Source organism: Corvus brachyrhynchos, unplaced genomic scaffold, assembly GCF_000691975.1.
Source record: "Corvus brachyrhynchos isolate BGI_N302 unplaced genomic scaffold, ASM69197v1 scaffold175, whole genome shotgun sequence".
NCBI lineage: Eukaryota > Metazoa > Chordata > Aves > Passeriformes > Corvidae > Corvus > Corvus brachyrhynchos.
The window spans coordinates 7,569,996-7,582,736 of NW_008238448.1; the positions used below are offsets into that span (position 1 = coordinate 7,569,996).

Sequence of the window (12,741 nt, forward strand, 5' to 3'; positions counted from 1 at the left end):
AATAGGAAAAGAACAGTCTGTCACTGAATCCAACCATTCATGATCTATTAATGTCCACAGAAATCAGTAGCAGTTACTCCACATGTGGGGTAAGTGTAAGAATGGGAATACAAAAACCTGTCAACCCAAAATTATTTTTCTCTGCATGGTGCCTGTGCTTAGTGGGTTGAATATAATTTACAATTCCTGGGTATCTTCTACTATTTTGTTTCCTGTATAGGAATGCCCAACCCAAAGAGACTTTTTGATGTTACTAAACTCCACTTTTCTGCTCCATGCTGAAATCTCTCTGCTCAAGCAAGGTCATTTCTGGCTGTGGAAAAACCTCACACTTCAGCATGGTTCAAAGAACTTACTGTGGCCCAGACTTAGGTATTCAGACGCTTACAGATGGAAACTGGCACAAAAGACTTCAAAGCCCCAGACTCCCACTGATTCACTGATACATTTTTAAATATCTCCAGATCAAAAAGACTAAATCCACCAAGGAACCTAGATCCTGCTTGCAAATTAAGATGTGTACTTTCAAAATTAAATTGCTAATAGAAATTTCAGAATTTTTAAGTAACTGCTTCCTTACCCCCAAGGTGCTTAAATTCTGCTGGTTTGCATCCATAACAGCCCCTCCAGGCCTCTTTCTATCTGGCACTCACAAAACTTTGGGCATGCCAAGGAGATCCAGATGTATTTACCAACTAAATATCCAAAATATTTCTTAGATTAGTTGTTCTCAGACTGCACATTACTCAGGCAAAAGAGAGGGGATGTGCACCTTCCACAATGGCACTCTCCTGAGGTGAACTAGTCCCCGTGGCACATGGGAAAAAACGGTTTAGTCCCTTCCCCTGCAGAGCTGGAATAGATGCTGAAGCTGCATTTGTCTTCACTCAAGTGAATACACAAACAGTGTTTTCCAGCCTGTGGCATTCTTTGGCTCCATGGTGATGCTGGGAAATCAACTGTCTGTCATGGCAATTTCTTCCTGATTTTTGGTTGACTTGGTGCCTCCTGGGATTTTCTTCTGCGTGCACAGTGTGGTTCCTACAGGTCACTGCTCTGTTTAAAGATTAGGCTTTGCAGTGCACATTACTGAGTTTTCCAAATCCCTTTCAGGCATTTTCCCAAGTGGCCAACTTTAGCACTTCAGCTTCCTTTGCCTTTCAACTCCCAGCTTGAAAGTTTCTCAGGCTATCTTCTCCCAGGACCACTTCTTGTGGGTGTGCTTGGCCCTCTCCTGACTATCAGGTGGAGGGGTTACCAGGGTTATCTGACAATCCTGACACAGAGACACTGGAAGCCACCTGCCTCTTTCTCCTAACCCCTTCCAAAGAGTGAGACACTCAGTGTGGGAAATAGAGCTTTGTAATAAGCCTCAGCATTCTGCCAGGGTAGGATTTAGGGTTTTCTCTTCAATACCTGTGGGATTTGTCTACGGCCTCTGGGAGCTGATAAACATTTTAACTGCTGCAGCTATGTCCAGCAGGGATGATAAGTCAAGGCATTCTGCTCCCTAAGCTCATAGCACAGCCAGTCAATAATGCAAGCTGAAATCAATGCCCCAGGTCATGAACAGAGCACACAACCTGCTAGCCTTTCAACTGTCTCTGCTGCAGGAGCAATTACCTCTGCAGAGAGAAAGGATGCGCAGCTGGGGAGGATAAACTTTCAAACTGCTCTAACATGCATTTGGAAAGCCTATAAATCTGAACCCCTAAACACAAATTCTCTGCCATGAAGAGTAACTGCAAGTGCCCAACAGAGGGTTGTTTTCTGTACTGCAGACTGCCAAGGGCAGACAGATCACTCAGTCTTTAAAGAGGGACAATCAAACCTTTCGACCTGTGGCTCAGTGCAGTTTGCTTAAAAGAAACTGACCCTGGTCACTGTTAGGAGCACTGAATGGGATAAAAATGTAGGGATTGCAATGCTCTCCTCAGGCACCCGTTCAGAGCCATGTGCCAGAGGCTGGGCACATATTTCCTTCAAGTCAACAAGTGCACAGCTGTCCCTTCTCTCATCTTCACTCTTTTGGGTCAGAACAACCGAACCACTGGCTCTGTAGTTGGATGAATGGCTTTTTGTTGCTCTGGTCAAGACATAAGCCTTGACCATTTCTGTCTAGATGAGGAATTCTGCTTTGGAAACATTTTCAGAACAAAGTGAGTTAATTGAGCTATCTAACTGCATTTGACGTCATGAAATCTGAGTTTTCGTATCAATTACAAATTTTTTGTTCTCTGCATGTGATGCCTATATAGGTGGACATATATTTATAAAAATGCTTTGTGAAATCCTGACATATCCCTTAAAGTAGTTTAACATCTAGTATTGGGATGTAAAGGTCCTCTGTAAGCAGTGAGGTCCTCTGACAGCAGTGATCAATGACATGTTAAGTTGTAGTCCCTGCTGTTACAGGCCTGAAATAAAAGGGTTAACATTGTGCAGGATCGCCAAGAATTTTAATTTCCTTGGGGATAAGGCCCAAACAAACTGTTCTTTAATGTGCTCCACACAATCTAATACAATATCAAAATTTTTACTTTGGTGCCTGTTCAATAAATTAGAAATATCAGTGCTTCAAAGGTTGCTTCATAGCTATAAAATATTAAAAAAAGTGTGGACTTGAATAGTGACTTTAAAAGAATATTATAAAGAATAATAGAGGAGAGGTGTTATTCAAGCACCAGTTCTATTATTTTACAGCTACAGTATAATTCTCATATCCAAGTGCACACAGAACAAACACACTGCGATTCCGTACGTAACAAACTCTTCCTGGTATATGTTTAGGAAATCTGGGTTCATTTACGTTGTTTGAATTTCTTTTTATTTATTATTAGTTGTACTGTCAGACAAATTTCATTCTTGATTTCCCCTGAAATCACTTGTTTCTTTTGGGGTTTTATCACATCTTTGTGCAGTCTTGTTTTCAAAAGGGCACCACTGTCTCCTGACTTGTCTTTCCTGGTACATAAAGCATTTTTGTGATGAAAGACCTAATAAATGAATTGCATGACAAAGTTAAACCAGGGGCACTCCACCCTCAATACAGATTAGTATGGAGGCAATTACAATGTTACTCTTAACAGTGGTAATTTATTTGATTTGGTTTTTTCTTGTGTGCAAAAATCAACAAAGCTATTATCATTTTTCTGAGATTAATTTTGATCTTAATTTGAACCATTCTTCTCAGACACCATGAAGTGCAATAAACACTTCTGATAACTTGCCCAGTCTGGGGGAATTGCTTCTGTCTCCATTTAGATATTGCTCACCTCCATATAACAAAGAAGTATAATGTACTGCCAAATACCTCAGTTTATGAAAGAGATAAAAATGGCCTTGCTGAGTCCCTAAGGGCAAGCCTAACCTCCAATAAACATAATGTTTCCCAAAAGACAAGAACAAACATAACAAAATCACATCCCACCTATTTCACTGCTGGTAGCTTGAGCTGAGTTTGAGCCTGTTTCAAATGTCCATGTTCATAGACATTTCTTGAGGAGGGATGAGATGCAAGTCTGGGGCAGGTCTGCTACTGTAAATGAAGAAAACCTCTGCTACCAGTATTTGCCTCAGTGTCTGTCTCCATTAGTAGCCATCACCACTGTTGAAACAAACTACAGTTACTACTGTCTTCAATGGAAACAGGGCAGCTGGGAGGATGACCCTTGTAAAGGAAGAGTTGTACAACAGGGGGTAAGGGGTTATCCCTAAGCTGTGGCTTACAAGTGCTCAGTGTCCAGGAACAAAGTGGAATTCACCTCCACTGATAGCCTGAGGAGCAGTCAGGAGTCCTCCAAAGGAGGACCAGTGCACTGCATGGCAGTTTATTTTGCAGCTGATGCCAAAGGCATCCTGAAAGAAGAATCTGGGATACAGCCCAGCTGAATGGTTAATGCCTCTCAAACTGCACACGGGAGAACTCCTGCCCAGAAGCAGCTGAGTGTAGCATTAGTAGATTGGCAGTTTTCCTGGGCTATTGAATAGGGGCCATTCCATGCTCATTTGTGCAAGGTAAGTAACTTCTTTTGGAGTCCTGTTCAGGTTACAAACATAGAGGGGTCTTGAATCAGAAGAGTACCTGAACATAAAAGATTAAAGTAATTCTTAGTCAGGACAGTGTTTCCTGTGTTCTAAGTAGACACCAAACAGGTCTATTTTCTTCAACTGGATTAAGTCTATGATGCACAGTATTGCCAATCCCATCTTCAAAATTCATGCAGTTGGAAAAACATCACAGTTGTTTAAAAGTCACAAGACTTTAAGCCTTGCATTTTTATTTACTTCCTATTTTATTCTTTAGGCTACATTTCTGAAGCAGCTTCAAACCTTTGCTTGAGATCAGAAGGACTCAGAATGTACTCAGAAATGTACATTCCTTTGCAATGTCTTGCTGGTAGCATTTGGAACTTGAAGAGAAAGCATTAACAGTTGTGATACTTGCAATAACATTACAAGAATTGGCAAAGCTGCCTCTGCCTCTGTCTAAATTTCAACTTTCCCTATTTCAAGTTTTTCAGCCTAAAAGCAAAAAGAACTGGAAAAAAAAGACATAATCATTTCACGGGTGTGGATGTGTTCAATCTACGTTATAGATTTTGCTTCTGAACACTCTCAGCAACCACAGCTGGCTTGGCTAATGGTCCTTTATAATAGAATTACTTATTCTCCTTCCCATATCCACAAAAGCTATTTTAGATGTATCTTTTCTTTCTTTTTACAAGATGCACTGAGTGTATTACCTTTTAAGAGAAGTAGATCAGCCGAAAACAGGTACATCATGTCATGGCTCATGTAAAAAAAACCTATGCTTTTTGAAGAAGCCTGTATATTCCTTCAGTCATCTGAAGTTAAAGCGAGAATGATAAAAGACAGTTTCAGTAGAGGAGAAGACAAAAAAATCAAAGGAAAGAACACAGGTTGACTGTACAATGGATATATATATTGACAGACTTAGAAAATTTGGGCTCAGGATTCACACAGAGAGAAAAGGAGGGAGAATCCATCTGATTGTAAGAATAATACAGTTTTATTGATCATTCCTTAGGATTCAAGCTGTGATTTCCACTCTGGACTGAATCAAGATCAGATAGGGAACAGGGAGATGTAAGAAAATTGCTGATGTCTTGTACGACCTACTGGGTTTATGAGCCCAAGAGCCAGCTACCTCCCTCGTGTAGTGTTGTCAAGGATGTAAAAGCACATGCTCTTGGCAGCTTCCTAAGGCACTCTGCCAGCACTGATGGGGAGAAAGCTGGAGAATGTTCACAAAGTGTGTGAGGGGGAGATGTTCCCCAATCGACTTCAGTAAGCTAACTCAGGTCTCTGCAATGATGGCTTGAGGGATGCAGCCAGTGCTATGGATACTGTCAGTCATACCCAAGAATCTGAAGGATATTGAGCCTTCAAAGGTGATTTAAATACTGGATGTTGCTGAATTTCCTCTGGGGGATACCAAAATCGGTATTTTTCAGTGCTGGTCCCAGGGGTATCTGTAAGCAAAGAATGTGAGGGATAAACATTTTGGCTTCTACAGCACTAGAGGTGCTGCTATTCTGCCTGTGGATTTGCTCCTGGACAGCTTAACTGTATTCTCTCTCATGTTTCATGGCAATGCCATGATTTATTTGGAATCGTGACAGAGGAAGATTTATGGTTATATTTCCGGAACATGCAGTGCAGAAAAAGCACTGAAAGCAAATCGGAGGAGTTGAGCTGTGCATCTCAGCAGCCTTTAGTCAGTCCCTGGTGAAGCTGAAAACAGGCATAGAGAACAGCTGCAGTTGCTCCAGCTGAATTCACTGCGAGATGTAGGGAGTGCTGTGGGAGGGGGGAGAGGTCTTTAAACTGGTTTTAGAGAATACTGGCTTTCAAATTTTGATTCCTTGTTACATGCTGGGTAGTGATGCCTCCGTGCTAGCAGTGGGAAACATCAAGCAGCTGAAATCAATCAGACGTGATCAGAATTATGATTTGATTGTCCAAGGACTGTGCCAGCAATGCATTATAAGAACACATCAAACAAGAAAACAAAAACGTTCATACCTTGAGTGATTGCTCCTCAACAATCTCCAGCTCACTTGATCCCAGATTTCAACTAACACATCCTGATGTACCCTCTAAATACCTGCTAAATTTCACAGTGCTTGAAATAAGCAGTGGATTTTTGAGCACATTGAAACAGAAACAAATTCCCATCTTTAATTACAGCAATTTTTTTCTCTCCTGTGTGTGGCTACAACAGACCAAGTTAAGGCTGCTGCAAGCAACAGAAGATTAAACTTAAAAGCAGTAATAATAATAATAATAATAATAATAACAGATAATAACTGATTTTGGTCCTTACTCTTGCTGTTATATGTAGGGATATATAGAATGTAAATTACATGAAGACCAAATTGTCATCCATTAATTCAAAAGCCAGTTAATTAGCCTGTGAGATTTTTCCCCCTCCAATAAGCTATTTGCTCTCCTACTTTCCAGGGGTAAAAAAAAAAAAAAAAAAAAGAAGAATAAAAAATAGACCCCTCACCTATTTCAACCTTTTTCTCAAATACAGCACATTTCCAGGGGATGTGATTCGCTTGTCTTCTCTCAGCATTGTGATACAGTAAAGTGGTATCAAAACTGCAACTGATAATTGCCTCAAGAGGTTGTGATAACTGATGAATATAAATAAGTACTCAAGCCTCCCTTGGAATGGTTAGCAACATAGAAAATAAATATTTTTTCAGTATTTTCTCCAACACAAAGTCACCCTCTGGTGAGGGGTTGTGGAGAGCTCTTTGGCATTTTCAGCCTTTTCTGTGAGCTGGGAGAGGGAATGACAAGAAATAGGTAAAAGTGAAGAAACGCTCTGCTGTGTGGGGTGTTTGGAACAAGGTGGACGGGGAAAGACAAAAAGTTGTAGCTGAAAAGGCTGCGTGAGGAGAAGGCAGTGTTTGATACTTATGGAAACTTAAAAGTCCCAGGGTATCTCTGCTGAATGGGATGAGTTAGCAGAGGGGTTATACAGCCTCCAGGACTTTTGGTTTTCCTTTATGTAGGCCCAGCTTAATACCTTTATTCGAGCAACTCCTCATTCCTGAGAAAAACTGTTTGCTCACCATGCAAAGTACAACAGTAACACCATCAGAGAACCTGGGAAAAATACTCAGCTGCAGAAACTGGACTCTCATCCAGAAATTTTAATGATTGTAGCAGAACAAAGCCCTAAAAATATGTTCATTAAAAACAATTCTCTTTGTGCCTGCCTTACTTATTCTCTTCAATCAACATCTTATTTGACTGAATTTACATAATTTTTAAATTCCATACATTTATACAGAAGACCCATAGTTATTTGAAAATATCTGTTCACCTCCTTTCATTTTTGCAAAACCCCCATATTTTCCTTAATTCTACTGAAAAAAATGCCATGGTCAAACAACAAAAAAATATCCCTGCCATTGATAATTACCACACAGTTGTTCCAGCTGACGAATTCTGCACCCTTGACTGCCTACTGAGATGCAATCAAAATTAAATGGGTGGAAATAACTCTGTAGTGGCAGGTTTAAGCTCTAGCAAAGGAGCACAGGGTCTTATTTTCATGACAACATAGAAAATTGCCTTCTGGGTCAAACTAATAATCCATTTCGTCTCCAGAAGTGGCAATAGGACGTGTTGTTTGGAGACAACTCATGATCCTGTCTCTCTGCAGTCCGTTCCCCTCATACTCCTCCACTACCCTCCAGTGCACCAAAGATGCCAGGGAGTATGTTCCTACCTCTTCATTTTAGTGTCCCTTTATGGATCTGCTGCTGTGAAATTTGTCTGCTTTCACCTTTTAAACTTGCTGGTTTCGGTGGAGCTCCACAGCCTTCTGTGACAGCAGATTTCAGAAGGGAGAGCGGGTAGCAGTATTCAAAATAGGATTTTCTTTTGCAGGTTTTAAACTGCTCTCCAACAGTTTCAGTGAGTGCCCAGAGGACACCACAAGACTTGGGAAACAGCAGTTCTGTATTTACTTTACACACTGCCTCCAAGATTTTATAAACCTTAACCATATCCCACTCAGCCTGAGGGAGGAATAAGATCATAAAAAGTCCCAGCCCTCTGATTCCCTGCAAAGGCAGCTGCTCCATCCCTTTAAACATCTTAGTTGCTTTTCCCTGCATTATCTTGAATTTCTATATGTCCTTCTTAAAATGTGTAAATAGGACTGTACAGAATGTTCAAGATGTGAATGCACCCAGATTTCGTATCTTCTGGTTTGCTCTCACCATCTTTTCTGAGAACACCCGAAATTTTTGTTGGCATTTTTGGCTGCTGTTGCATGTTGAGCAGATGAGTTCAGAGACCCTCAGGTCTCTTTCCTGAGCTCCAGCTGCCAGGTTTCAGTTCAGCACTGTGTAAGCATGGCTTAGATTATTCTCCCTAGATGCACTATATATCTAAGCAGGAACTCATCTGCCTCTTCTTTCTGCATTCACTCAGCTGTGTATCATCTCTCTAGAGCTCATTTCTATGTGTGGCTGTGTCATCTGACTCCCTGCAGGAGCTCAGTATCATCTGTGAACTGGGACATACTCCTGTATCCCTTCCTTCCACAGGTCACTGATGAAGATCTTAAATAAGACTAATTCCCTAAGATACTCTACTGCTTACTCTTTATCCTGGAAAGTGACAAAGACTCTGTAGGCAGCTTTCAAATCACAGGCACCAGTCCTACAGCAGCTTCATTGCTTTAGTAGCTTTCTGCCAGGCATCTTATCATGGGTTTGTTGAAAACCCAATAAAATATATTTTTGATATATACAAGGTAACTTGTAGAACTTCAGAAAGCTTCAAAGCAGGATTTCCCCTTACAGGATTTACTTAGTGCAGTGAAAGCCACCACTTGTATACAGAAATGGTATTAAATCCTGCACTAATCCAAGTGTTGGCTGCCAGAAGCTGTTTCTGAGCAGCGAGAAGATGAGAGGGCTGGCTTCTTTTATATTGACTTCATCCTTTGAATGTCTACCTAGGGTGGAAAAGCTTAGACCACAACTGCCTGAGGGAAGAGATGCTACAAAATTTGCAATAAATTAAAAGAGATCTGCTTTGGATAGACCAAAACAAAATCCAGTGTCTGCAGGAGCCTTCTCAGTGTGGAAACCTCCTCTGCTACAGGCTCCAAGCTAGCTAGCTGGTAAAGAGCTCCAATTTTCAACAACAGCCACAAATCAATGTCATAGTTTCCAAAAGAGCAGGTAAGTGTTGAGTGGATAACTCTGTCCCCTGACCCTGAATATCTAAAAACCAGAAGAATTAAAGGCTTCCCCTTGCAGAGCTTCTGGGTTGGCCCCTCTGGAACTACTTCTGCAATCCCAGATCCTCATACATTTAGTTTCACTGGTCCCTTTTTGACTAGTTTTCTGCAGAAGAAGAGGCCGTTCATGAAAAGCAGACAGCACGGTAGCTGTCAGCCACAATAGGGAGTCTGGATCTTGACACTTTTCCCTCAGACTCAGTGCCTTTTCTAAGCTGCAGGGCTTGCAGTGAAGTACTGCTTAACACCAAAGCCAAGGCCTCTTTCCTTAAACAAATGTGGATAGCAGAATCCAAGCCCTGACTTTAAATTGGCCTTTTTTACACCACCATCCCAGTACTTTCTAAACTATAACACATGTATATGGTATAAACTTTTGGGTAAAAAATGTGGATTAGCTTTGGAATCAATTAATAGCCCACCAGCGTAGGACTGGCAGATTCACTTATACAACATCAGAAGTTATTACTCAAGCAGAATTAAGCTTACCTGGGATTAGAAAAATAGTAATAACCTAAAGACTGCTGCATAATCACATAAGCCTGATTTTTAAGTATACAACTTTTTTTCTCCCCTTCATTAACCTTGGTATTATTTATTAATTTCCTGATACATTAAAGTTTTACTAATATAAACACTCTTCAGTATAAATGGATATATTTGACAGAAAGACAGATTTTTTTTTATTTATATCCATAAATTGACGATTGTATTTGGCATGGGAATTATTTTAAAATAATGTTTAATATTATAGTACACTATACCTCTGCAGTCATATCTATAAATTTGTGATAGAGTATTACTGCACTGTTCTTCTGAGTTTACCAGAAAAAAGTCAGAGAACTGGGTGTGTCATTTATATTATTTTTTAACTAGGAATATTCTTACTCCTTCATTGTGTAAAAGTTCACAAAGAAGCCTAAACAAAAAGGGATTAAGTATTTCTCACTAGCAAATATTAGTACTTTAAAACAACATCGCAATAGTAAAACTATTGTAGGTTTCCTTAAGAGTCAAAATAAATTGTACATGTCCAAATAAAGATGGTACTGGAGATGCACGTGCCTACTGCATTTGGTAACAAGGGGAGATGTGATGGCTTGTGGGTGCTGTGAGCCACTGCTGTAGCAAGGGCTTGAAACCTTGAATTACTCTGCCTAAAGAGAAGTTTGAGTGTGGTGAAGCCCTTCTGTTTTCAAGCTCATGGATTTACTGCCTTGTATTGTAAAGTATCTGTGCAAAAGAATATTTGATACTCAGGTTTCTTTACAAAGATAACGTTTTCAGTGCAATGAAGGTAAGGAGGAGATATATAAGGTATGTTTAAGCGAAGAAATGTCGGGATTTCTACAAGGAGCAGGTTCATGCTTAGCCTTGCTAATACTTAGGTGCACGGCATAAGATACAATGTTATGGAGAAAAAATTTTGTTCAGTGCTTCTGCCTGTTGTCTCTGACAAGGCAGATCAGTTAACTATTGACTTTTTCATTGGTATCATTTCTTTAAAATGTCATAAGGTGGTAGAAAATCTAACAAAATTTACACAGGAGTTCATCATAATTCCTCTGTTAATTATATTCACTACTTTCCCACTATGTAGGCCACATACATTTGCACTGTGAAGAACAGAACTGTAGCATTAAAATCATACAAAACTACTTGGTAATTAATCTTTGCTGAGGGGAGAAACGAGATGATAAAGAAACAATGGGCTAAATTTCACTCTCAAATTTAGTAGAGACAGAAGACACAGATAAAGAAGATGTCTCTTTTCACACACAGATGTTAACAGCATTTTCTTCTGTTTTGGTGGTGAACAAAAGTTGCTATTAGGAGAGACAAGAGTGCATCCGATACTCTCAGGAGGAGAGGTTAATAGCAAAAACAGCTATGTACAGATGTTTGTTGGTGACACCATGCTGGGAGGAAGGTTATAGGAATGAAAGAAGACAGAAATGTATGAGAGTGTCCTGTGTTCTGACTGGCAGGAATCAATGCTGGAGGAAAGCCAGAATCACAGGGAAGACTTCAGAATAGAGGCGGAAGGTGAACTGGTGAGAGCCGCAAACTAGATTTTTTGTACCTAATAGAGAAGCCAGGGTAAGACAGATTGTGTGCAGATTCACAGAATGGGGTGGTCTCTAGTCACTCAACAAAACTCTGCTGCAGAATCTATAGAGAAATCTGCTTTTTCTGGTCTTCACTGCAACCTATTGATAGGAAGGTGTGATATTAATTTCATGTAATGGCAGATCCATCTAAACCTGCCACCATGTACACTGTTAGGTGAAGAATTAGTGCACTGTGTGAATGTGTAAGATTGCCAATATGACAAAAACTTTTATGGATATCAGTATGGGTTTACAGATGAAAACAATTGTTGGTTTGGGTTTTCTTTTGTATTTTTGGCAGTCTAGGTCTTGCTGTATAGGAATTTTTGCCTGTAACACAGTAAAGGATATTTAAGAGGAAGAGAGTCTGTATCTGGAACTTGTCTGAGAGAGCTATTTTGGACAGTTTCTGCATACAGACAAGCCCCTCCAAGCCTCTGTGAACAAGAAAGAGAATATCACACAGACATCCTATGAGGATAAATCTGATACAATCTGCAAAGCATTAAGGCTCCAAGCCTGTATAGTTTGTGTACCTGAAATCAATGGACACTACATGTTTAAACTTCACTGAGGATCTGGGGAAAAACTACTCATACACTGGATTCCAGTCCAATTACGATGGGGAGAAAATTTACTCGCTCATCCTTGTGATACCATTAACAACAGGTGGAATCCCTTTCACTGGAGTTTAGGTACCCACAGTGTACAAAGAACTAGTTGCTGAGGTTTCCACGAGGGTTCAAGAAGGTCTTGTAAACAGCTGATGGTGCTTGGGGTGCAATTCATCCAACCAAACATAATAAAGTTTTAAACTCCACTAATTAGACTAAGTAGGTCTCCCTTGACATTAAAGGAAGTCTAAGACAACTATCTCAGATGCAAACACCTCCATCACAGACAGCCACACACAGCCTCTTGAGATGTTTTTGCATTTCTGGGGGGATCATATGTGTCTTACCATTCCCCAGGGCCCTGAGATGATCATTCTGCAGCTTGCATGACAGGGAGGTGATGCTGAAGAGCAGTTGAATCTTCCCCACTCCAACCTGCAAAAACAGCACTGCAGAAAGAGCTTCTTGCTGAAGGAAGGCTGTGCCAGCCAGACGTGCAAGGTGAAGGGAATAGATCTTCAGGGAATGGTAGCAAAATTTCAGTGGAGCATGAAGGAGGCTTTCAGTTGCTCTGGAAAAGCGGGAGCTGACACATTCCTTTGTGCTGAAGCCGGGCGGGATGGATCAGCTGTGTGCACAGATGGTGCTCTGGCTGCTGGTCTGGCTGTGTGCAATCACAGAACAGTTAGCCTTACAAACATGCCAAACCCCTACCCAC

General features: G+C 40.6%; 1 long non-coding RNA gene across 2 annotated transcripts in view; it reads right to left on the reverse strand.

Annotated features, from left to right (window-relative positions):
- The window catches only part of LOC108447315, a 35,715-nt gene extending 22,974 nt beyond the window's left edge, over nucleotides 1–12,741 (reverse strand). For both annotated transcript variants that reach the window (XR_001862810.1, XR_001862809.1), the window contains exon 1: nucleotides 12,371–12,741. This is a non-coding gene — a long non-coding RNA (uncharacterized LOC108447315). The remainder of the gene's footprint in view (nucleotides 1–12,370) is intronic.